Source organism: Crocodylus siamensis, chromosome 6 (genome assembly GCF_052110815.1).
Source record: "Crocodylus siamensis isolate JL-2025a chromosome 6, ASM5211081v1, whole genome shotgun sequence".
NCBI classification, from domain to species: domain Eukaryota; kingdom Metazoa; phylum Chordata; order Crocodylia; family Crocodylidae; genus Crocodylus; species Crocodylus siamensis.
In genome coordinates this window covers 70706324-70733163 of record NC_143400.1, presented here as the reverse complement: position 1 = coordinate 70733163, position 26840 = coordinate 70706324, and the positions used below count along the sequence as shown (strand labels likewise).

The following is a 26840-nucleotide window of genomic DNA, read 5'->3' as shown; positions in this document are numbered from 1 at the left end:
GTATCCTGTTTCAGTGCTTGACCACCCTCATAGTCAAAAAAGGGTTCAAGGGACCTCCACAGGTCATCTAGTTCAAAGTCCTGCCAGTTCATCCCTGAACAAACCATCTTATACAAATCCGTAATCTAACCTCTTCATAAAAACTACCATCAACTGATACAACACAAGACATGACATCCTAACCTGTCACAGGTAAAAGCAGGAGGACCACAGCAGCCAACAGCCTGCTATTGTAAACAGTTATTAATACATGCTCAAGAGACCCCAGGTAGAAGTCTATGCCCCCTGCTACAGAGGAAAGTAAAACCCCCGACTATCCATACCAACCTAACTACAGGGTAAAATTCCTTCCTGACCCCCAATATAGTGATTGATTTGACCCTGAGTGGAGGGGCAAGACCCTTTAATCAGAACTCTCTGGTTTTAAGTCTGAGCTGGAGCACTGGCACACCCTAGTCAAAATCCCTCAGCTACAGCCACCACCCAATGCTTCTGAAAAAGGCTTAAACAAACAAAACCAAAAAAAACCCCCACACATTCATACGACCCACACACCCAACAAATACAGCATAAGAGGGGAATGGGCAGGACTCCCCCTCCTAATCCCATGCAACAACCAGCAAAGCCCAAAAGCACGGGAAATACTCAGAGCAGAACATAAACTAGTTGCACCTAAATCAAAAATTGTTGACTAGCAGCTGTACACAACTTCTTCTTGAGCACCTCCAGTGATAGAGAATCCATGCCTTCCCTAGGCATCTATTCCACTGCCTCAATAACCCAACAGTGAAGAAGTTTCTCCAGATATCCAAATCTCAATCTACTTTGCTGCAACTTCAAAGCCACTGGTCCACGTCCTGTTCTCTGCAGCAATACAGAAAAGGTGCTCTCCCTCTTCTTTACGGCTGCCCCTCAAGTATTTGAAGACTGCTACCAGGTCCCCTCTTAAGCACTTTTTCCTCAAGCTCAAGTTCCTCCTGCCTCTCCTCACATGACTTACTTTCCAAGCCCTTCATCATCTTTCTTGCTCACCTCTGGACTCTCTCTAACTTTTCCACCTAAACTTCAACCTAAATTTCCTCTGCTGCAGCTTGAGACTATCCCCTATGGCCACAGAGGACAGCCTACTCGGTAATTCTCAACCAGGGTGTTGTTTCAGAACAGGTTTTGTCCTGTTGTCTTTGAGTTCTTTCAAACAGAAGAATCTCTATTATTTTTTCATAATAAAAAAAACCCAGCAGAAACTAAAATCTGGCATTTTGTGGGGTTCTCCAAGTCCAAAAAGATTGAGAAGCACTGACCCATCTTCATCTTCCTTATAGTAAAAATAAAAATCACTACTCAGGTATTTGAAGACTTATCAAATCCCCACTCAGTCTTTTCTCCAAGCTAAGTAACCTAGCTCTTTCAACCTTTCCTCATAAATCATGCTCCCAAGCCTCTAAAATCAGGGGTTTTCAAACCCTGGCTTTAAAAACATACAAACTGCACACTTGTCTTATACCCAGCTTACAATCTACTGTAACCTTAAGTCCTTCTCTGCACTACTACGCCCTAAAACACTGCTTCTTCCCATTAAAACTTCTTCCTTTTGCCACAAAAGCTAACTGATTACTATGTATTACACACTTTAGTTTATGTAATTGAAACTGCTTACCTTCCCTTCCTCATAAACCAGCCTCCTTGGAAAAGCAGGGATTACGCAGAATATAGACAAGTTCATTGTATACAATTTGAATTCCTGCTAACCTGCTCGATCAGGTAGTTATATTAAACATTAAGCACAGAAACTCTTAATAGTATTTCACAGAATCTACTTACCAATTGCTTGTCAATAAAGACCAGGAATTCTTAAGTCAGCTCACAGAGGTAGTGAAGGCTAAGGATGTGGTAGTCATGGGGGACCTGAACTTTCCAGACATCTGCTGGGAAGAGCAGTCAGCCAGGTCTGACCACTCACCTAGGTTCCTAGCCAGAATGCAGGACCTCCATCTAACCCAGGAGGCGCATAGCCCCACCAGGGGAGACGCCTGGTTGGATCTGGTGCTGGCCACCAGCGACGACTTGGTGAGGGGGCTGCGGGTGCTCGACCACCTGGGCAACAGCGATCATCGCCTGCTGGAATTCACCATCCAGCGCAAGGTGGCAAAAGCCTACAGCAAGGCAGCAGCCCTAGATTTCAGGAGGGCAGACTTCAATGAGCTAAGAAGAATAGTCGGGGAAGCGCTGAGGTCCCAGAGGGGAGGGGAGCCAGGTGTCCAAGAAGAACGGTCACTCCTTAAGGAGATGATCCTCCAAGGCCAAAGGGAGGTAATCCCAACACGGATCAAATGGGGCAGGAGGGCACAAAAGCCCCCATGGCTCACCAAAAGCATCCAGGAATGTCTCCTAGCTAAAAGGGAGGCGCACCCCCAACAGAAGGGAGGGGCCATCACCAGGGAGGACTATACTGCGGTTGCTCGAGGATGTAGAGGGGCAGTCAGGAAAGTCAAGGCGGAGATGGAACTGGGACTGGCTTCCTGGATCAAGGACAACAAGAAGTCCTTTTTTAAATACATAGGGGGCAAAAAGAAGATTCCGGGTAACGTGGGGCCCCTGCAGGACATGCTAGGAAATTTGGTCGTCACACCAGACGACAAAGCTAACGTATTTAACTATTTCTTTGCCTCCATTTTCCTGAGCAGGGACTGGAACAGCCATCCCCCTTCTGGGCTCCCCTTAAACCCCATGGGTCTAAGGGGAAACTTGGCCAAGGGTTAGTGAGGAACTAGTCAGGGAACTTCTGGAGGGACTGGATGTATTCAAATCAGCTGCTCCAGACAATCTCCACCCCAGAGTACTGAGGGAATTAGCTGAGGTCATTGTGGGATCCCTGGCACGGCTGTACGAGCACTCGTGGTGCTCTGGTGTCGTGCCAGAGGACTGGAAGAGGGCCAGTGTGGTTCCCATCTTCAGAAAGGGGAGGGAGGAGGACCCGGGAAACTATAGGCCAGCGAGTCTTACCTCAATCCTGGGCAAGCTTTTTGAGAGAATTATCCTAGCACATGTCCGCAAGGGACCAGCAGGGGAGTTTACGCTTAGGGGCAACCAACGTGGGTTCATTAGCGGCAGGTCCTGTCAGACCAACCTGGTGGCCTTCTACGACCAGATCACCATATCATTAGATGCAGGGGTAGCAGTGGACAGTCTTCCTGGACTTTCCGAAGGCCTTCGACACCGTCTCTCACCCCATTCTCATTAAGAAACTGGGGGACTGCAGTGTTGACACCCACACAGTCAATTGGGTCACCAACTGGCTGGAGGGTCACACCCAGAGTGGTGGTGGATGGGTCATTTCCGACCTGGAGGGATGTGGGCAGTGGGGTCCCCCAGGGCTCGATCCTCGGGCCCGCACTGTTCAACATCTTCATCGGTGACTTGGACGAGGGGGTAAAAAGCACCCTGTTCAAATTTGCTGATGACACTAAGATGTGAGCATGCTAGAAGGGAGGAATAGGCTGCAATCAGACCTACACAGGTTACAGGGGTGGGCGGATGAGAATAGGATGGGATTCAACACAGACAAGTGCAAGGTGATGCACCTGGGGAGGAACAACCAGCACCATACCTACAGGTTGGGGAACTCCCTTCTTGTCCGTACAGAGGCAGAAAAGGATCTTGGAGTCATCACTGATGCCAAGATGAACATGGGCCGGCAGTGTGGGGATGCAGTCAGGAAGGCCAACCACACCTTGGCATGCATCCACAGATGCATCTCGAGCAGGTCCAAGGAGGTGATCCTCCCCCTGTATGTGACACTGGTCAGGCCGCAGTTGGAGTACTGCATCCAGTTCTGGGCACCGCACTTCAAGAGGGAAGTGGACAACATAGAGAGGGTCCAGAGGAGGGCCACTCATGCGATCAAGGGGCAGCAGGGCAGGGCCTGCGAGAAGAGGCTGCAGGACTTGAACCTGTTCAGCCTCCACAAGAGAAGGCTGAGGGGAGATCTAGTGGCCTGTTACAAACTAGTCAGAGGGGACCAGCAGGCACAGGGGGAGTCCCTGTTCCCCCGAGCGCTACCAGGAGTGACTAGAAATAACGGTCACAAGCTGGCAGAGGGTAGATTCAGACTAGACATCAGGAGGCGCTACTTCATGGTCAGGGCAGCTAGGATCTGGAATCAACTTCCAAGTGAAGTAGTGCTGGCTCCTACCCTGGGGGACTGTAAGAGGAGGCTAGATGTACACCTTGCTGGGGTCGTTTGACCCCAATACTCTTTCCTGCCATGGCAGGGGGTTGGACTCGATGATCTGCTCAGGTCCCTTCCAACCCTACAAACTATGAAAGGAACTATCTGATCAGGATTGTATTTACAGCTTTAAGTAGGGCCTTAGCTGTAAACATTCATGTGTATGTTCAGAGTCCTGGAAACCCAAAAGGGTGCTCATTTTCTCTCAGATAATTGAATTTAATAGAATTCCATGTCCTGAGAGCCATTAAATCCCAGTCAGGTGGTTACTAGTATGGGACAATTTTTATCAAAGCAGGTTTCACACCATCAACCCAAGAGGGTAAGTTGCCTCTAGGCTAGCATTATTTCAGGCATCAAGAAACCCATGGTAGGGACAAAACATTAGCAATTGTATATTTAACTACAAAACAATCAATGTGTCGGCATCTCTCTGGGATTCATTTACCATAATGTAGTCTTAAAGAGATTATGTTTTAAACATGAGCATAATCTATTTAAGGAGGACAACTATGCTCAGGCTAAGCTATTTGAAGGTTTCTGTAATTTCATGAAAAAATTCTTCTCTAAGAAAATCCTACTGAAGATAATAATGCTCATCTCTGGAGACAGCCGCAGGTCTAGCACCAAGTTATTTATACAACACTAAAATCCAAATAGTCTGTAAAATAGTTCAACACTGAAGCAATTCTGCATCTGCACAAAAGAGCTGATTTAACAGATTCCAAACTGTGGGGTACTATCTTTGCAGAAAGTCAAGTTACAAGCAGTTTTAAGCAAGATGGCTGTTAACATTGGGCTCAAAAGTGGTTTTGTTTGTTTTAAAAACATTAGCTCTCACATTCTAAATCCAAGTTTCTCAAAAATATTCTGAACTGTAGTCTTGATACTGGGCAACAACATACTACGTTTATTTGTGGTTTCTCAAGTCAAATATCTACAAAGTAATTTTATCATGAATCTTGACACTTCACTTTATTTTAAAAATCATACAGTCAGTCTTTTATTGTCTTCCATGAAGCATAATAGCTATGATGCATGCACAAAGCAGGACAGGAATTCAACTCTGGAACTGGTAAATACTAAATTAAGACTATCTAGCTATTGAACATGTTGGGACTTCAAAGGAGTTTTTCTCCACATCACCACTTACATAGTTTGTCACTGCCAAGACAACGAAGTAAGGCTCTAAATGCTATACTGGTTATACAATTTTAAAACAGAAACAATTCAAACTACAGTATTTTTGCCTATCTTGTTACAACCAAGGCAAGCCTTTCCAGGCTTCCAAGCTGCCCCAACATTTAAGGTTTTAGGTAGAGATTTTTAATTTAAAAAAGGGTAGAAGAACGTCTACTTCAACAGGCACTTTACAGCAAGATTATTTTACTGTGTTCCTACCTCCAAACCTTCCTTTGTTTCACATTTACTATCAACTTCCTTCCTTGAAATCCAAATATTTAAAGTGGCCACCAACACCAAAACAAGTTTCCTTTTTATTCTCCTATGATTTGAATATAATCATTTTTCTGAAATTAGCTTAACTCATTTTAGACTTTTGCATTAGAATCATAGAAAATGAGGGTTGGAAGGGACCTCAGGAGGTCATCTAGTCTAAACCGCTGCTCAAAGCAGGACCACCCCCAACTAGATCATCACAGCCAGAGCTTTGTCTAGCCAGGTCTTAAAAACCTCCAAGGATGGAGAGTCCACAGGTTACCTCTCTGGGTAACCTGTTCCAGTGTTTTACTCCTCTCCTAGTGAGAAAATTCTTCCTAACATCTAACCTAAACTTCCCTTGCTGCAACTTGAGACCATTGCTCCTTGTTCTGTTATCTGCTACCACAGAGGACAGTCTAGCTCAGAGACGGACAATTATTTTGGGTGGAGGGCTTCTTACTGAGTTTTGGCAAGCCATCGAGGGCCGCATGACAGGCAGCCAGGGGCAGATAACTATTTTCTAGATTTTTTTAGGGGCCCCGCAGGCCGTATACAACAGCCTGATGGTAGGCTGCATTTTGCCCACCCCTGGTCTAGCTCCATCCTTTTTTGAACCCCCCTTCAGGTAGCTGAAATTTATCATTAAATCCCCACCCCACCCAGTCTTCTCTTATTCAAACTAAATAAATCCAGTTCCCTCAGCCTCTCCACAGAAGTCATGTGTCCCAGCCTCCTAACCATTTTCATTGCCTCTGCTGGACCCTCTCTAATTTGTCCACATCCTTTCTGCAGCAGGGGCCCAAAACTGAACACAGTACTCCAGATGTGGCCTCACCAGTGCTGAATAGACCGGAAGAATCACTTCCCTTGATCTGCTGGCAATGCTCCTATTAATGCAGCCCAATATGCCATTGGCTTTCTTCACAACTGCACACTTCTGGCTCACATCCAGGTTATTGTTCACTGTAACTTCAAGGTCCTTTTCTGCAGAGCTGCTGCTTAGCCAGGTGGTCCCACCCCTGTAGCAGTGCATGGGATTCTTCCATCCTAAGTGCAGGACTTTGCACTTTTCCTTATTGAAACTCATGAAATTTCTTTTGGTCCAATCTTCCAATTTGTCTAGATCTCTCTGAAGCCTAACCCTACTCTCTAGCATATCTACTACTCCCTACCCTCTAGCATATCTACTTGGTGACATCTGCAAGCTTGCTGAGGGTGCACTCTATGCCATCTTCCAGGTCGTTGTTGAAGACACTGAACAGAACTGGCCCCAGGACTGACCCCCTAGGGCACTCCACTTGATACCGGCTGCCAACTAGACATCAAGCCATTGACTACAGGCAATCCCCACTTAGTGCTCTTAATTGTTCTGGAAAAAAAATGAGTGCTAAGCAAAACAGCATTAAGCGAAACCCATTTCCTCATAGGATTTTAATGTAAATAAAAATAACTGGTTCTGCACCACCTCTTAGCCCAGACCACACACTCCTGCAGCCCCACCCTGTGCCCTGCATTCCCGCCAGCTCTGGCCGGGCTGCTTCTGACAAGGCACCACGTGGGCTGCGCCAGGGAAGGCATCAGCTCCTCCCAGCCTTATTGTTCCCCTGCCGCAAATGTCCCTCCCAACCCACACCTGCCAGCCACCAGTGCACCTGTGCACGGCCCTAGCCACCTTGCCCGTGGTGCCCGAGTTGGGAACCCACCCACTCAAGGATTTATGAGAAGACAGCAGGGCTTTGGCGCGGAGTAAGCAGTGGGGCCACCCACCCACCCACATCCTGCTTTGCCCAGCAGGGACTCCCTCCAGGGAACCTGGCACTGGGATGAGCAGCCACCACCAAAATCGCCGTGGGCTTGGGACAGTATCCATACCCTGTGGGCGAGTGTGTAACCAGAGCAGAACAGGGTGCAGGTGGCAGCCTGGGAATGGGGGAGCTCTGTGGGCTCCACTTGCACTGGCTCAGGCCCCACACTCCTGCCGCCCACCCGCCCCTTCGCACTGCCACCGCCGCTCCTCCCCGTTTGCTGGCTGCTCCAGCACCACGTGCCAGAGCGGACCCCAAGCTTCTGCCACCCCTTCCTGGGCTCCCGCTAGCTGCCACTCACTACTTCCCTTGACATTGCCACTGCTTCTCCTCACCCCCACACTGAGGATTATAATGGAACACGCTGAGCACTAAGTGAAACCAGGAAGGTATTTTAAATTAGCGCTACAATGAAACCGCAGTAAGCAAAAACACGTTAAAGTGAGGGTTGCCTGTACTACTTTGAGCCCAAAGATCCAGCTAGATTTCTATCCGCCTTACAGTCCATACATCCAACCCAGACTTCCTTAGCTTACTCACGAGAAGGCTATGGGGCATCATATCAAAAGCCTTGCTAAAGACAAGGTATATCACATGCAGTAGTCTCCCTTCATCCAGAGCCAGTCATCTCATCATAGAAGGCAATCAGGTTGGTCAGGCACAACTTGCCCTGGGTAAGTTAACTGACTTCTTGTGAATAGTTAGAGATAACCTTTCCAATGTCATTAGCAACCTCAAGCTAATAACCTCAACCTTAGGAGGAACAGAGGAATATATATCAATGAAGACTAAAAAAAGGTGAAGGTTTATGAACGGTAAAAAATGGAGGGAGGAAGTAAACTGTATTATTGTTTTGTTATTTTTTAACTTCATGCAGGAAACAGTCTGAAGCAAGTCTTGAAGCTCTTTTAGTCTATGATTGTTACAACAGCCAGTTTTAGAAAGGGAAAACAAATGCTATTGGTACAAGATGTTATTCTTAAAATTGAATAGTTAAACTATACTGTAACATAAATCTGTTTAACTGGAACAGATGGATTTGAGTCTGCAAAGTGAAAAGCTTTTTTTTTTAAGGAACAAAAAAAATGAACTTCAACATGCACAACATTTGAAGTAAGTACGCACAAAGGTGCAACTTGCAATTGAGGATACATTCTTACACTGACCTTACCTTGCAATTAAGCTACTCAAAACTGCCCTGACAACATATTCAAGTCCTACTAAAGACTGCAGTGGTAGTGTGTAGTTGTGCTCCCCCCCTGCCAGGCATACAGGGAAACCCCGCCTCGCTTTGGGCAGCACAGCACTCCTTCCCTCCCTCCCATGCCCAGTCCCACCAGGGACCACATAGGTTGCTCCTGCACGGAACTGGTCTGGCCAGGTGACAGCCCAGCACCCCACTGTGCACACAAAAATCTAGAGACATATGCCCCTCCCCCCCGGACTTACCTGGAAGGATCTGCTCTCCACCACACTGCCTGGCATTGCATGTGCACATGCATGTGGCATCCCCTACCCCCTGCTCCTCCTGGCCCCAAGCAGACCCTTGCAGGCTGCAATGCTCCTATCCTGCAAAGAAAAACCCAGTTTCCTCCATTTCTCTCCTTTACAGGAGAAAATTCCTGCTGATTATCTATATAAAACTCTGCTTGCTCCCTACCACCTCATGTTCAACTCCAAGATATGGGCTTCTCCCACCTCTCTTCCCCACCCCCCCAGTTAAATGGGGAAAACAACCATGCCTTGATTTTGAGTAAATGTGGTATGTCACCATGTACAAAAGTGTCTTATTTCTGGGGGCTACTTATGCACTCTGCGTTAGAGAGCAATTGGATAAAAACACATTAAATGCTGCTGTGAACAAGGAACTGAATCCAGGATTCCTCCTTCCCAGAGCTCAGAGTGGGCTATGCAGTCCTATGACCACTTTTCTGTGCAATGGAACAGCTTCAGAGTACCTCACTGCAGCCAAGCTTATTATGGCTTGCTTATTAAAGCATTCTCTTTGGAAGAGTGCTACTTGCAGATTTCTGAGCCACCCTTCAAAGAGGCAAGCTTTCAAATGAATTTGGGAACAAAGTTATTTCAACTTATTTTTAAGCTAAGTGTAGCAAACCCACAGTTCCAAAATTCATATTTATCCAAGGCTCCCCCCTGGATGACGTTGTTGCCTTATGCCCAACCCCCAACCTGGAGGACCAGGCTATTCCTCTTAGTCTGCTCTCGACCCTGTTTTGCATAGTAAATCCTGCTGGTAGCTATGCCATGTTGCCATTAACATAGTTTCTAGGATTAGAGATACAAGCCTCTCCACTATAGTCAAAGTGACGCTACCTTCAGACAATCAAACTGAAGAAATTAAGGCAAGGATTTACAGCATTTATATAGGCTGGTTCAGCCTGGATAAAATAAATGCCAGCAAGCAAAAGTCTCAAGAAAACTTAAAATCCAGCGTTATAGTACAATTATTCAACCTGTCCTTTTATACAGATATGAATCCTGGATAAAAAGCCTGCAAGTGTCTGAAAAAGTGCAGTGCTGAAGAAAACACTTGGTGCAGTACATGAAAATGAAGTATGGAAGAGCAGACATATTCAAGAACTTGTGGACCTTTACAAAAGACCCAATGTCCTGAGCAAGATAAAAGCATAGAGAATGAAGTAGAGAGAGCATTATCAAAAGAACTGATGAAAGAAGGCACACGAGGCAGACCTTGAAGCCAAGATGGACAGCACAGGATCTTGAGGTTGACCGAGGTAACGATGGAAGATAACAAAAACTAATCTGGAAAGGGTAGGAAAAGATGCAACAAGATGGAGGGAAACTGTGAAATCAGCAAAGAGATGCACAATCCTAACAAACATTAAAAGTCACCCTCACACAGTTATGTTATTTTGTTTTGGTGGTTTTTTAAAGCTCATTTAAGATGAAGTTTAGGGTTGTGTTAATATGTTTTCAGTTATCTGAGGCCATAGGGTACACTCCATAACGACAAAAAAATCTGGAACAGGCAAAGGCTAGAAACTTACAGCAACTAACAAAGAAAAAGAAAGAGATTTAGTCATGTGGTTCCAGACATTGAAGGTTTAAGAAAAATAGATTAGGAGATTAAGACGGATACCTGGCAATACAGCATTAAATTATGTATGTAAGCACAACCTCACCTATATAGAGCCTCACTGTAAACTCAGGCCTAGAAGCCTATAGTCCACATGCAGACCTCTCTCTGCTTCACGGGAAAGGGAGTTGAAGCTCAACTTTGTGACCAATTCTGGAGTATAGACAGGCGGTTCTGGCTGGAGGAAAGGACATAAAAAGTTGTATCTAGTTGCTAGCAAAAGGATACTATGGAAGAGAAAGCTCAATGCTTCTTAGAAAATTATACCCTCATCCCAAAAACTGACCTGGTGGTATTTTTTTTTTTAAACCATAAAACCATTGGCTTATATGTATGTAAATGTGTATTTAAAATGTCAATCAAATTTGCATAAAATTGCTTTTAAAATTTGAAATAATTCAACTGAATTAAATATGGCCATGAATGAAGTATGAATGCACTTCCAAATATCCTACAACTTAATTAAGGAGTCTCTCTATTGCCTGAAGAAAGGTGTTTGTGCCCAAAAGCTTGCAAAGAACCATTTTTTCAGCTATTTAGTTGGTCTAATAAAAGATATCACATCTACCCAAAGAACCTTGTCTGCCAAGACTTCCCTGGAGCACACATCCTAGAAGAACTTTGCTGGTCAAAGCCATATGGGAGACATTATTAAACCCTTGGATGATGACAAATTACAAAAGTATCTTAAATAACTAGGTAAGGATTAGCTTTCTTGAAAAAGCTAGTTTAAAAAAATTGAATATCAATTCAGTGCAATTTATTGCAGAGGTTAAACAGGTATCATATTTGGCCTTCCCCAAAACCAGTTTATAATTAAAAATGTATACAAGCATTAACATGTTCTTGCACTCTGTTCGTTCAACAGCTTCCTATAGTATTTACAATTAAACAAAAAGCAAGTAAAATGATTTTTAAACAAAAGGTTATTCCTATGACTCTCTGGTATACAGGCAAGAGATACAAATATTGCAAAATTCAGCAATACATGATTTGTCTTGAAGTCTCTGATCTTCTAATATTTTTTTTTTTTTTAAATACAGGAGAGAGACAAGTCCTCCTGGGTGCCAAGAAAGACCTGTAAATAACTCTCAACCTACAAGAGAGCAAATGCAATTTCTTTTTAAGATCTCACGATTTTGGGAATCTGACTCAATGTTTAAATGCCTCAGATCGGCAGTGTGGTTGAAACAGAAGACTGTTTGCTCAGGTCACCTATAGCCAAAGTAATATAACTTCTCTACCAGGAAAAATGTACTTGAAATCTAAAAAAAAATAAGGAGGTGGTCATATGAAACACTCCCAATGGAAGTAGTCAGGATATTCTTCTGTCCTATTCAAGTAGTAAGATTCATTTGTCTCAAAAGCTCAGAATTTTTTTAATAAACTCAAGTACTGGTAACCACTTATTCTTCTTGTACACATCATCCATGTTGTAATGCATCTCAAAAAGGAAGAGGGGCTTGTATACACATTTGTTACTCAGCTTTCACAATCAGACAGAGGTGCAACATCACTACATATTCAACACTAGAGTGATTTGCAAGTGCTTCAGAATCAGCAAAGGAGAAAGGGAGCTTTCTGGTACTCAGAAAAGAGCTAGCACTGGCCATCAGCATAGTGTAATGAAAACAAAGGGAGCTGCTTTAGTGCCTACTAAAATCTAATAATGCACCACAATTCTGATAATTATTCTATTGTTACTAGTATGGTTCCATCTCAAGAGATGCAGGGGGGCATTCACAAAGGATGAATTAAATAACAATACTATATTCCATCCTTACTTCGTAAAATAGCAAGTCTTTGCCTTCAATTGTGAAATCTCAGTTGCTTCCCATGGTTCCTATATTTTTAAATAAACTAAAAATAAATAAATCTGATTTTTATTTATGACACAAGTTTAATACAAAAGGCAGCCCTGACAAAATAAAATAATTCCCAGCTACTACATACATCAATATTTATATTTCTTGCAATGGATCTGGTTTCAAAACAGCGCTCTCCTAGTTCATTTGGCTAACTGCCAATAGCCAAATGCAAGATTTATGAAGTTATAAGTGATAACTAAAAGATTTACCAAATACAAGATGACTTCAAATTTAAGATGCCCCCACTCCCCAATAATTAGATTCTATATATGGGAAAGTCATTTGTTATAACTTTTCATGGACAGACTCCAATTATCAGAGGGTCATCTGAAACTGACTCTCTCTCCCCCCACACTGCTGCGGTGGGGAAAAGCAGTAGTGGGAAGAGAGGGGCCAGACCCCCCTCTTGCTGTTGGCTCAGTTGGCTGCCCTGCCTCCCTCCCCATCACCACAGGGAAGTGGGAGGAAAAGAGAGGGGGCAGGCTTTGCCTACTGCACTCCCACTGAGACGCATACCACAAATATCCCACATGCTACCCAACACCCCTTCCTCCAGTATAAAAGCCAACCCAACCTTGAGTCCAAAGCTGAAGCTGAGCCACTGGCCACCCTGGCCCAGTACTCAAATCTAAGGTGAAGCTTTCCTTTCCCTTCCCCTCCAAATTGACGGCGCCGGGGGGGGGGGCGGGGGGGGGGAGAGACATATCTTGGATTTGAATAAGTATTTGGGAAAGGTACTAGTGTTAAATTACAGTCCTTTAATAGTTATGTTTGCCTGCTGACAAGTGACTTTTGCCCACTTTCACCCTTCCTACCTATAGTGTTAGCTAGATAAAGAACAAAATTAGAGTGAAGCTATATAATAAGCCATCTTAAAAAGAACCTGGACATACCACAAGGATAACAGTGTTCAAACAGCAAAGAAAGAAAATAACCAAGAGTCCTGAGAGCAGCTGTTTCTTTCATCCCTCATATTTTAGGACTATTTTCTGGATCCCCAATCGTCAGAGAAACTGATCTCAGAGTAATCCATCTACACTGACTGACTCCTGCAGGTTTTACTAAACCTTCATCTTGGAATGAATGGAGAGGACTCAGAAGGCATGCTGAATTGAATGACCTGTATGATGATACCTATGCTTTGTGCTCATTAAAGCAGTAGTTTCCCCAATTCCCCACCACCCCCATTAGCACACAAGTTAGCTTCTCCCCACTCCCCCCATCATGGCAGAAAGCTGATACCAGATGTTTTTACAGAGCTCAATCCCTGAACTTGTGAGAACCAATAAATCTAGCATTCAAATTAACTCTGGACTTGGATGAGAATTAGCTAGAGAGACAATCCATAATATGCTGATGACACAAACTAGCAAGACATGAAAGATGTGTTAGTATATTTAATTGCACCGTTAGTGGCAAAACTGGTATTCAGTTGGGTACATTAGATGAGGAGGAATACTTACATTCCCAGTTGACAGCTGTGAATAGACTTCTTACCCAATCTTGCAAGTAGGTGCAAGTTTGACACACAAAAATGTAGCTATAACATGATTTTTAAAAAATTATTCCAAAGTGTGCCATCAATAAAATTCTATATTTTAAAAGTGAACCCTCATGCAGACAAAGTACTGCTACACATTGTCATGCTATTAGTGTAAAAGAAAAAAAAAAAGTCACAAAACTAAGGACTTACATTCTGATCAGCAAGTATTTGCTGTAGTAAAGTACAATAGAACTTATATTTATGGTTAATGAAACAGCCTCTTATTATAAAGATACTCAAAATGCATGAAAGATAATACTGTTTGAAGGAATGGGAAGTTGAGTGGACAACACACAAACACACCCCAAAGTAGTGTTCAACAGAAGCCAGTATTAAAAATGTAAAAATCAGAGCTTAGAGAACTGAAAGAGGACAAGTGAAGAAAAAATGTCTGTGTTAAGAACTTGCATCAGTGAACCTATCATATTGAAACTTCTTGGATGTTCAGGAGGTACCTGACCTTCAAGTCTATGCTCCAAGATATGCAGGCATTCAATAATCTCTGCGCATTAAATCACTTTTGTAATCAAATAGGTATTTCCATTATGACCCGTGACAAATACTGCTAGAAGCTTTCCAAGTAATTTTATCCTTGTTCAGCTCAAAAGTGATGTTTTGAGAACATTAGAAAAATGAAATCCGACTCCCAAGCATAAAAATCAACAGACTGGAAAGCTAGGCTGGAGGTTAACAGGATAAAGTTAAATGCTGAGAGATGCAAGGCACTACACCACAGGAAAAATAATTAAAAATTCAAAATGGGTGACACTTGGCTGGATAGCAGCACTACGGAGAAGGATCTGGAAGTCTTGGTAGGTCACAGAGTCAATAAGTCTGCAGTGTGATACAGCTGCACAGAAGGCAACCATGGTTTTAGGCTGCAACAGAAGCATTAAGTGTAAGAAACAGAAGGTGACAGTCTCTCTACTTAGCACTGGTTAAGCCTCATTTAGTTTTATATCTACAGTAGTGTGTGCAGGTTTGGGCTCCACATTTCAAAAACTATGTGGAGAGGTTAGAGAGGGTCCAAAGGTAGGCAACAAATATAAAGGGCTTGGAAGACAAGCCATACAAGGAGAGATTGAAGGCAATAGGCATGTTCGGCTTGCAGAAAAGCTGCTTAAGAGGGAAAATAGACATGAAGAGGAAGGGAAATGCCTTTCCATTCTCTCACCCTTGCTGCAGAAAGAAGATTGGACAATGGCTTGAAGTTGCAGCAAAATAAGCTTAGATTGGATATCAGGAAAAACTTCTTCACTGTTAGAACAATGAGGCAGCAAAAGGCACTACCTAGATAGGTTGTGGACACTCCATCCTTGGATTTATTTAAGAGAAGGATGGATAAGCATTGGTCAAGGATGATCCCAAAATAGCTATGCTTATGTTCTCCTATGGGTATTTCCCATGCTTCTGAGAAAGCTTCTGGGGCCAGGAAGGAATTTCTTCCCCTCCAGCTGCTACATACAAATCATAGAAGTAGGGTCAGAAGGGACCTTGTAGATCTTCAAGTCCGACCCCCTGCCTGGGCAGGAGAAAAAACTGGGCTCAAATGATCCCAGCTAGATAGGCATCAAGCCTCTTCTTAAAGAACCCCAGAGTAGGAGCCAGCACCACTTCCCTTGGAAGTTGGTTCCAGATCCTAGCCGCCCTAACTGTGAAGTAGTTCTTACGGATCTCTAATCTAAACCTGCTCTCCAACAACTTGTGGCCGTTATTCCTTGTTATGCCAGGGGGCGCTAGGGGAAACAAGGTCTCTACCAAACCCTTCTGGTCCCCCCTAGTGAGATGACAGATGGTCACTAGGTCCCCCCTAAGCCTTCTCTTGTGAAGGCTCAACAGGTTCAGGTCCTGCAGTGTCTCACTGTAGGGTAGGCCCTGCTGTCCCCGGATCATGCGGGCAGACCTCCTCTGGACCCTCTCAATGTTGTCCACATCCCTCCTGAAGTGGAGCACCCAGAACTGGACACAGTACTCCAGCTATGGCCTGGCCAGTGTTGCATAGAGGGGGAGGATCACCTTCTTGTCCCTGCTAGAGATGCACCTGTGGATGCACGACAAGGTCCGGTTAGCCCTGCCACCGTGACCTCATATTGTCGGCCCATGTTCATCTTGGAGTCAGTAATGACTCCAAGATCCCTTTCTGCCTCCGTGCTCTCAAGAAGGGAGTTTCCCATCTTATATGTGCTGCTGGTTACTACTGCCCAAGTGCAGCACCCTGCACTTGTCAGTATTGAAGCACACCCTGTTTTTGCTAGCCCACCCCTGTAACCTATCCAGGTCTTGCTGCAGTCTTTCCCTCCCTACTAGCATGCTCACCTCACCCCAAATTTTGGTATCATCAGCAAATTTACACAGGTTGCTTTTCATGTGTGTCAAGGGTTTGTTTGTTTGTTTTTTTAAGTGTTCCTTAGAAGGCTGGGGAATTTGACTGTGGTGTGCCAATGCTCCTGCTGAGACTTCCTCACAATATTTGGGGTCAGGAAGGGATTTTATCCCATGGTCAGACTGGTATGGACTCTTGGGGTTTTTGCCTTCCTCTATAGCAGGGTCACAGGCCTCTTTCTTGGACTTCCCAAACCTGTTAACCTTTATAGTCACAAGACGTTGGGTGCTATGGTCCCCTTGATTTACCTGTGACAGATTAAGGTGTTACATATTGTGATGTGTTATGGTTCATTGTGTAGCTTTGCTACTAGGTTAGACAATGGATTTGTATAATAGAAAGTTCTGATAGGAATGGTCTTACCATATCAAGCAGGGGGTTGGATTAGATGACCTCTTAAGATCCCTTCCAGCCCTAGTTTTCTATGATTTCATGAAAAAAGGTATTTAAAGGGTTTAAGGGGGAAAAAAAAAAATCAGCTTTACATACTTAAAACATTTATTTTAAACAGATTACACAATCCTTAATAAACATTGACAGAATTAGGAATAAGAATTATGAATGCTTTCATTTTTATGGTTTTCAAGTTTTGGATACACTACTTCATGATAGTTCATTACACTTATGTTAAGGCTGCAAAATGCAAACGTCAGCTTTTAAAAACATGCCAGTCACAAAAAGCGTGTCATGTCCTACAACCAGATGTACTGGTTCACTGTGAGGTCTGTGCATGTTCCAAGAATGACATGACAGTTATAAATCATTCAAAAAGGTCAGAAGAAAGACAAATTTAGGTATTCTCCTACCTTCTCAATTCATAGATTGGAAGGTTGGAAGGGACCTATATTTTAAGGTACTGTCGAGATGTTCAAAAAAAAGAGCTCTGTAAGTGTCTTGGGATATTCAGAATAGTCTTTAGAACAACATGGGAATATCCGTCTAAATTCTTTATCCAACAGATATAGATGAAAACGCTCTCCTATCCACATTACTGCAGGGAAATCTTGTGATACAAAAATGGTTGAACTAAAAGTTTCTGATGCTTGCTAAAGCTTTCAACTCACCAGACCAGTACACTTGTGTTTAAAAGAAAAATGCTAGCAGCAGTCATAACACATCTGAAATGGCAAGTGTGGGCTATGGAACTTAAGAATGTTTAATCAACAATGAGATGCATGGAACTGATCATCTCCGTATCACCCAAGAACTCCGATCTTGAACTAGGAGTTTGTTGTACCATACAGTGAACTTCTCAGAGAGTTGACAAGGTTAGATGCAAAGAGAGAAACAGAAGAAAATATGGTATAGTATTGGTTAACATAATAGTCATCTGTCTGCAAGTTAATTTTTGCACACCACAGAACACCAATGAGTTTGTGAAAATATCTAGCAACTAGATACCTCTGTAGTTACCCAACAGTCTCAGTCTCAATAGAACTAAACTTTAGTAAAGCATTTAAAGAATTTTAGAGGCAACTCCAAAATTTAGTCTTGTGTTCATAGTGCTTAGGGCCAGAAGGGACCTAAACAGATCATCAGGTTCGACCCCCTGCCCCAGGCAGGAACGAGTGCTGGGGTCATAACACCCCAGCCAAATACCTATCTAGGCTCCTCTTGAAGACCCGCAAGGTAGGAGAGAGCACCACTCCCCTTGGGAGCCCATTCCAGAGCCAGGCAGCCCTAACCATAAGGTAATGCTCCCTGATGTCCATCCTGAACTTTCTCTCTAACAATTTGTGGCCATTATTCCTAGGAACCCCTGGTGGTGCCCAGGGGAACAGAGCCTCACCCAATTGCCGCTGGTCCCGCTGGTGAGTTTGTAAACGGCCACCAGGTCCCATCTCAGCCTTCTCCTGTGGAGGCTGAATAGATTCAGGCCCTTTAGCCTCTCTTAGTAGGGCCTGACCTGCTGCCCCCTGACCATGTGAGTGGTCCTCCACTGGACCCTCTCAATGCTAGCCACATCCCTCTTGAAGTGTGGCGCCCAAAACCGGATGCAGTACTCCAACCGCAGCCTGACCAATGCTGCACAGAGGGGAAGGATCACCTCCCTGGACCTGCTTGTGATGCATCTGTAAATGCACAACAAGGTGCGGTTAGCCTTACTTGACCGCTTCCTCGCATTGGCAGCTCATGTTCATCCTGGAGTCAACAATGACTCCAAGATCCCTTTCTGCCAACGTGTTGACAAGAAGGGTGTTCCTCAGCCTATAGGTTTGTTGCTGGTTCCTTCTCCCTAGATGCAGCACCTTGCACTTGACTGCATTGAATTGCATCCTATTCTCATCCACCCACCTTTGTAACCTATCAAGATCTAGCTGGATTATGTACCTCCCCTCTAGTGCACCCACCTCTTGGTATCATCAGTGAATTTGGACAGTGTGTTTTCCATATCCACATCCAGATCACTGATAAAGATGTTGAACAGTACAGGCCCCAAAACCGAGCCCTGGGGACTCCACTGCCCACACCCCTCCAAAATCAAAAATGACCCATCCACCACCAGTCTCTGGGTACAACCATCTAGCTACCATGCCATCCATCTGACTGTGTAGGCATCAATGCCGTGTTATCTTAGGGCTTGACACAAACAGGAAAAAAAAAAAACAACCTACATTTGGGACCTTTTTTGTATTAATTTTATTTTTGGCATCCAAGAGACAAAACTTTGGACAAGAACCAAAGGTTTCATCCTTCTACAGTTACAGTTAAGTGCTCATTTCAAGTCACTATCCAGATGTGCACTATGAACAAATGCCACTCTTGCCATACACACACACTCACACACTCTGTCTCTCTGTCTCTCTCTCTCTCTCTCTCTCTCTCTCCAAAAGAACAGATAGAATAGATAGTTTCAGGAATTAGTGTATTTAACACAGCAGCATTGTCTGCTGTGTTTAAAGAACAAAGCATGAGAATTTTTGGACTGCTTTCTTGGAATTGCTAAAGAATATTCCGCTAAAGAATTGGAATTGCTAAAGAATTTCAGAGTAAGTTTGGAACTACTGCTACTGAAAAATGAAATCAGATGGTACTGCTTTCTTTTTTTCCCTCTTTGCCTACCAGTCCCACTAGATTTACACAGGAGTGAATATACACATGTTTACATGAGTCATCTGAGATGATGTTTGGATTTTCTGCCTGTATCAAAAAAAATAAATCTTAACCAGAAGTCTTTTTTGTACTGTCATGGCTTGATGCATCCTGTGAAAACTCAGTGAAGTTTGATTTAATTAGTGCCAAACTCATTCTTGGCCATATTGCTTAAGCTAACTATGCTTCAGAACAATATGTCAATTCAAGTTCTTGCGGCACTATCACACACACACAACAACTCGCAGAAAAGTTGTCAGGAGACATTTTCCCCTTCTTCACCTTACTGAAATAATTGTGTTATTGAAGATGGAAGACTCATGGGGCCATTGTACCTAACAACACCTATGAGTGCTGAACAGGAAAAACATCTGCAGACTTCCCCAAGGAAGCTTCAATAATGACTAATCTCTTACAACAACTAAATGCAAAAGAAGCAATAGCACCCTCTCCAGCATGCAAGCTGCTGATAAATATCTAGCTTTCTAAAAAACCGGCAGTCTCTACAATTTCCAAAAGTATTTTGGTGGAACTTGAAGCAGCATATGTTCAGCTTTGTTGACCCCAACTATTCCTAAAAAAAATTGGTTATTCAGCTATTATTATCCATTTATCAAAAGGTAGGGAGATGTGTGGGGTGGAGGAGGGTGCTAATATTAAAGGCATTAAACATTTTAATCTTCCTGTGGACTACATGAAAATTTATAAACTATAATCTGAAGAGGCCATTGGTACTTTTGGCAGCAAGATTAATTTCCTCTTGATTTGTGGACAAAGTTTTTGGTACTATTTCCAGACCACCAAAGTCTGATATAAGGTCCATCTTTAGAGACTAAATCTCCCTTTTAAACAGAATTTCACTTTCTACAAGGAAGAAAAGGCTATGTGCCCCCTAATCTTCTACCTACCACTTCAGGGGAAAAAAAAAAAAACCACACAAAAAACTTACAAAAGACAGAGCTCTGCCATACCAATCTTCTATCATAGTGCCACCACACAGAAGGGACAGGTAGAATGGCCTCCACTGGTTTTACATGCATACTGTTCTCTCCAGGAAAACAATTTTTCACTTGTTATTTAAAATCATAATCCATTCACTTTGAACTCCCCATGCAACTCAACCTGGACCCTATAGATGTGAACCTTAAATGGAAGACAAGAGCAACAGAAGCCAGTGGCATGGCAGACATGCCTGGATGCTGAACCTTTGACAGGCTGGAGACTGACTGCAGAGTATGGAAAGCTGACCTCAAATTAATGACAAGCCCATGTGCACAACACTGGCATCAGTGTCTTTTTTCCCAGCAATTTTAAACTGTCCACTAGGACAGATGAAATGTAATAATTTATTTTAAAAGGTTTGTTTTTGCTAGATGGCAGTAAAAGGCATCAAACCAAAGAAGATATGTATGCAAGGAATCCTGCAAGGCTTTGGGAAGCGGGGGGGAAAAGAGGGGAGGAAGTTAAAATGTATTTACATCCTCTCAAATCAGTGCACAAGGAAGGGAGAGGGTGGTAAAATTACTTTGTATATAGTCCAAAATCCATCCTAGCAGACATTAGAAATTTACATCCCTAACATTATCCAGTTTAAGAAATATAAACTTGTGACCTTCCAGTTATGAATGTTATAATATGCATCCCAGGTATAATTCTGTCACAAAAGTAATTATGAAGAGTAAGTGAAAGCTAGAAAAAAGCTGGACTTTCAGGCTGCACAGTAGATTTGTGCATCTCAAGCCCCAAATGCTTTGAATAAAAGCAAGTGTTCCAGAACTAAATGCTGACAATATCCCACAAGTGCAAAAAAAAAATTACTTGAATTAAAATATATAAAGTCATAGTAGAAATGTTGTAGTCTGAAACAGAATCACATTAGTAGGATTTCCTTTCTTTTTAAAGCCATATTCCAGTTCTTCTAACTGGAGAAACACAGCAGTAAGCACATTTGAATTGCTCAGAACTACGTCAGCGTTCTATAGTGTACAAATGCGTTGCCAAGCAAACTTTAAAGAATCCAATGAAGCTTTGTGCAAGTTTTGAAGAGACTGTCTCAATAAGTCAAATGCAAACAAAACACAGAATGATGAAGTGCTCATCAATATTCAGCAACAAATAAGTGAACACAGTTTGTACTATACAGAGTTCGTTAAGGAAAAATCCTGGGACAGACCAGAACACCACAAGCCATATATGTATATCACAAGGACTTCAATCAAAAGTCTACAAAACTTTAAAAAATAATAGCGGGAGTAAGCAAAATTACTTGCAGCTGTTGAATTAGTAATGCAGCTTTTAACAATCCATGTCCATAAAATTAGAATTTACTGAAATTTCTCATCATGGTTCAATGGTGACTTGATAGACTGCACTTGGTACTCTTTTATGAGTCAGAAGGACTGAGGTTTATTTCTCTATTAAGTGCCCAAACTTATAAAAAGGAAAAAAATTAAAGTCTGTATTATTATTTTACTACCCCCATGCTTCCTCTCAAAGTTAATTTTCACTTTAGTGAAGTACATACTTTAAACATGTCTTCACAACCTATTGGAGAACAAAGGTCCTTTAATATCATTTCAGGTGTTAATTTCATAAATTCAAGAAGAGGAATCAATTATTCCAACAGGTATTCTTTTTTTTATTTGCTAAACAACAAATATCAAATCTGATAAATGCAGAGCAGTTGCTATGTACCTCAATTCTGATATGGATTGAAGAAGCACTGAAGAAGAAAAATAAATCTTACATGGTTTTTTAGATTCTGAAAACATCCAAGATAAACACCAAGCAAAGAAACCTACTTTGGTATTTTTATGCAACACTAACTTTATCTAGTATACAAATCAGGTTGAGAGGCAAGCAGTGAACATGCTCCTTTTATAAGTCACAAGAAATCTGCACAAGTGCAAAACTGTCCACACAAACCTCAGCATGTATGCAATCTGCATTTAAGTAATCATAACTGTCCCAGAAGTTCTTTGATTCATGTAAGTTGTTCAAATGGAATGACTGGTAGAAAGCAGCTAAAGGATTCCTAGGAGATCCAAGAATCAAATGGAAGATATTGAGAATGGACATGAGACAACTCAAACAGCAAACAGAAAAAATTACAGCCTTTTTATATACCCTTCAATCTAATTCATCTTCCAGTTCATTTAGAATGTAGTCCTATGAAAACAACTAAAATGTCAAGGGGCATGGAAGATTCAAGGTTCACACAATTTTACATGGGTAAGTGTCACATCTTTGATCACATGCACCCAAGAACCTTGTCTGCCTGTGTCCTTAGACCAACACAGCCATGACCAACACCCTCAAAAATATGGCAGATACACAATTTTACATAACTTTTATAGGCTAGTCAGAGCCATGACTGAAGAACTGAGAAACACTGTTTTAATTGCTATGGTCTTAAGTTTGTGCACTACCATAAAAGGAGGTAGTTTCAGAAACTATGTTTAGTCTTTTGCCATGAGAGCTAGACCAGGGGCTGGAATCCTTTCTTCAAAGACAGGATAAAGTAATGTGGCTCATCCCTAAAACTTATCCCTTATGACCCAGCTGCCGCTCCCCTTACCATCCCCTGACACCACATGCTATTGAATACCAGCTTCCACCCCTCCACCCTGCTCCCCCCACTCACTCCCCAAGTGCTGCTTGCATACTCCTACCACTGAATGCAGCAAGGGACTGATCAAGCCTCTTAGCAAGCCAGATCTGGCCAAAGGCTGCCAATCCCTTCACTAGACCATTCTGAACTATTGCGGTCAATGCAGAGGTGCTGCAACAAAAATCTACTTATGAACTACTGATAATACAAAAAAAATACTATGAAATGTGTATAATTTGAATCCTATGCTTACATACACTTTACATGCATGCATTTTCACCTTCTAGGAAAAGCCTGAAAGGCCACCCAATATCCCAGCCCCCAACAGAAGTGTCAGTTCACTTTGAAACACATCATTTTCCATGGATCTCTGAACTGTGGTCCAAGTTCTGCCACAATGAAGAGGCTAAGAACAGCAAGCAGGACACAGAAGACTCCAAGGCTGGATCCTTACATTTGTAGACAGGCATCACACCCTTGGTTGAACCCTGGCTGCTAGACATTTACAAAGCCACTACAGTTGAATACACATGCTGGGCCCAGATGCTTAGTGAGTTCTGTTTTTGGCATACTTCCATGACAGTCTCCCATTTCCAGAAACAGTACAGCTGTAGGTCCCCATGGGACCACTGCTAGCACCCTAAGACAGCCCAATAGCTTATGCACAGCTGTTCCCAAAATTCTGCTCTTGTGGTTTAAATCAACTGCTCAGGAACACAGGCTTATTAAAGCAGACAGGCATTGATTGCTTTTACAAGTCCTTCTGAACTCCTGGGAGCACAAGAGATAGAGATCATCCAAAATAAACACCTGCTTACGATTTCCTTCCTCAGTTTCTTTAAGGACTGTTAAGCATTCTTTGAGATTTGTTTCCTCTACAGAAGCCAGGATCCTTCCCCTCACTTCACCGGTTGCACAACTTGGCATTCTGGTTCTGATCACTCTCCACAGACCTTCAATGGTCTAGTGTGATTTTTTTTATTTTTTTTAATACAGACTTCTAGTCTCATTTGTCAGTCAACACCCTTATCAACATCCAACTCCCCCATCAGGTGATCTGCTGTTTGGTCACCACTTAAGTGGAGTCCAGACTTGAAAAACTGGTTGGTGGGGAGGTGGGGTTGGGAGGGGGGCTTCTATTTCAATGGAATCAAAGTTCAAAAAGACCTTCAAGCATTAGGTCTCAGCAAAAATGAAAGAAAAATTTCCCCAATACAACCTGGGTGTCCCTGCCCAATGTTGAGTATGAAGAACCAAAGTATAGTCACAGAACAGTCTCAGAAGGCATTTATTTGTGTAGTTCAGTATAAATATACACCCAGTTAAATACAAGCCAGGGAGAAAACACCGATCTCCTCCAAATCAATAGTTAAGAAGTTTTTCCTTCATGACTTTGAGTAATTTTCTGAAAGATAAGGCATCTTTACTTTGTATACCACACTATTCCACTTTCAGCCTTGCAATGACTGAAAAAAAAAGTTAGATTCCAAGTCTAACCCACATCAGTTTGAAAGTAGTATACCACTTCCTAATCTGAGATAATCAACATAACCATCACATTAATGTCTTGTACTAAAATACTACATTGAGGTTAAAATAAAGAGTTACAACAGTAATGTATGGGACTTGTACATCAGTCCCCTTGTGGAAATGCACTATCTAGTTTTAAATGATTATACATTCCCTGCATGTTATCAAGTAGGACTCCTACTTCATTCAGTGTACAGGTGAACTGTGCTTCCTCAGGAGGTAGCAAGCATTCCATTGTTTTTATTTAAAAAACAACGCAATCATCATGAGGTCTGCAGTCACACCAATCCAATGCCCTGTAAACCATGTACCGAATATATAATTTCTCGTTTCCTCATAGGTTTTCTATGATACCCATCAATATGGACCCCAAGACTTTCACAAATATTACATGAATTTAGTTCTACAAGACCCCTAATAAAGGTAAAGTAGCATTACTCCTATTTTACAAGCAAAGAGAGAAAGTCTGGAAAGATGCAGTGAAAGTAATCAGTGTTTTACAGTTAACATTCCCAGAGCTTTGTATTTTATGTCCTTTTGATGCATACCCCACACTGGCTTCACTGGCCCTTGCACCCTGTTCTACTGTACATCAGATGCCAGAATCTCTCAAGTACCCCAATTATGAACACACAAGTAATAAACACCTGGAAAATCCTACATGACTTGCCTCTACCATTGAGTTAATGGTTAATTGTGTGGCTAGGAAAGACTAGAATGGTCAGTGTAAAGAAGAGTTGCATGTTTTGTTTCTGTTTGGGTTTATGTTAACTCCAAGGTTTGGGGTGGCTTAAAAGGACAGGAGGCCATGAGTGGGGTGTCTGGGAGGCCCTCCATGTTATGAGGGGCTAACGCTCAGATACAGCCCTTCAATGGTCTGGCACCACTAGGTGGCACCACAGCCACCCCGGAGGTTAATCTTGGGACTTAATGAGTCTAATCCCCCCCCCCACTTCAACCAAAGGACTTCCCAAGATCACCACTCTGAAGTCTGCACAGCCCAAGCCAGTTCTTACACACTACTGCATAGACAGATTAGGTGGAATTCCCCTTCCCTAAATTTAATGGCACAAGAGCTCTTCCAAAAAGTATTCAAACCTTCTGGAACCCATCATACTAAAAATCCCCACAGGATTCCACAGGAAAATGAATAAAAGATTTATTTGATACCTTAGCCATGGAAGACACCAAATCAAAGTGTGTGTGTGGCAGGGGAGGACAGAAATCATGTCTTTAGACCACCAACCCCTACAACATTTTTTTAAAAATTTGGCCTGACAACAGATATTGGTGCTGTGTTCACACTTGGAACATCACCTTCCTCAGCAATTAAAACACCACTTTGTTTAAAATTGGGAACACTGTAGCAAAGTGTCTTATCTAAATGCCATTTCTTTAGAGATACAAGGAACACAGTATTTTTAATGTTTCCTGTGCATTTGATACCTCTTGTACAATATGTCCTCTCATATCTTAAATTACCGACAAGGTCCTATGGCTCTTAGCTCTACACAAACAAGTTTAATTAGATAAAAGGTGCTAAAGAAAAAAAAAAAAAAGAAACCAAAAAAACCCTCTTCCTCCGGAAGCAATTTAAACAGAAAATCATCTGCTTCCAATAATGACTACATTTATTTGCAACATGTCAAAACCTCTTACCATCATTAAGTATGAAAAGTCATGGTTTAAGCCACAAAGCCTTATTTCACAAGCTTCTATTTTTAAAAACGAATAACCTAAAAAGTTAGCTACTCTTAAAGCAAAGTACAAATATGCAAATACATGAAAAGGCCTGAAAGTACATTTGCCTTATGCTGAATTTATCTGCAGCCCTACCTGAGAGGATAATTTAAGAAACTGCATAAAAAACACTTCTCATTTTTCTACTCCAAACTTCTGCTAGAATATAAAATTTTGATTGCTGGTGTGTGGGGGGTGGTAAACCTTTGAACTTGACAGGAAGAACTCCCCCACAGGAAAAAAAGAACTAAGCCACAACTGAAGTAACAAAAAAAGAAGTGGTGACTGATGTACAACACTAATTTCTAAATTACAGCATTGTACTTGAGATACTTATTGTTATGATCACATAAAAAAGTTAAACGGATTGCAGAATTGCCAAAAAAAGTTCATAGTGTTATCTTATTTTTGTTTTTAAAAAATCTTGAGCTTTATAGAGATCTCTGTGACTACCTATTCTCTTACATGGAGTCAGAATAGTA

At 42.4% G+C, this 26840-nt stretch overlaps 1 protein-coding gene across 1 annotated transcript in view; it reads right to left on the bottom strand.

Moving 5' to 3' along the window:
* TSC22D2 (TSC22 domain family member 2) overlaps positions 1–26840 on the bottom strand; it is a 47842-nt gene that overhangs the window by 3522 nt on the left and 17480 nt on the right. The gene's annotated exons all lie outside the window — the stretch shown is intronic.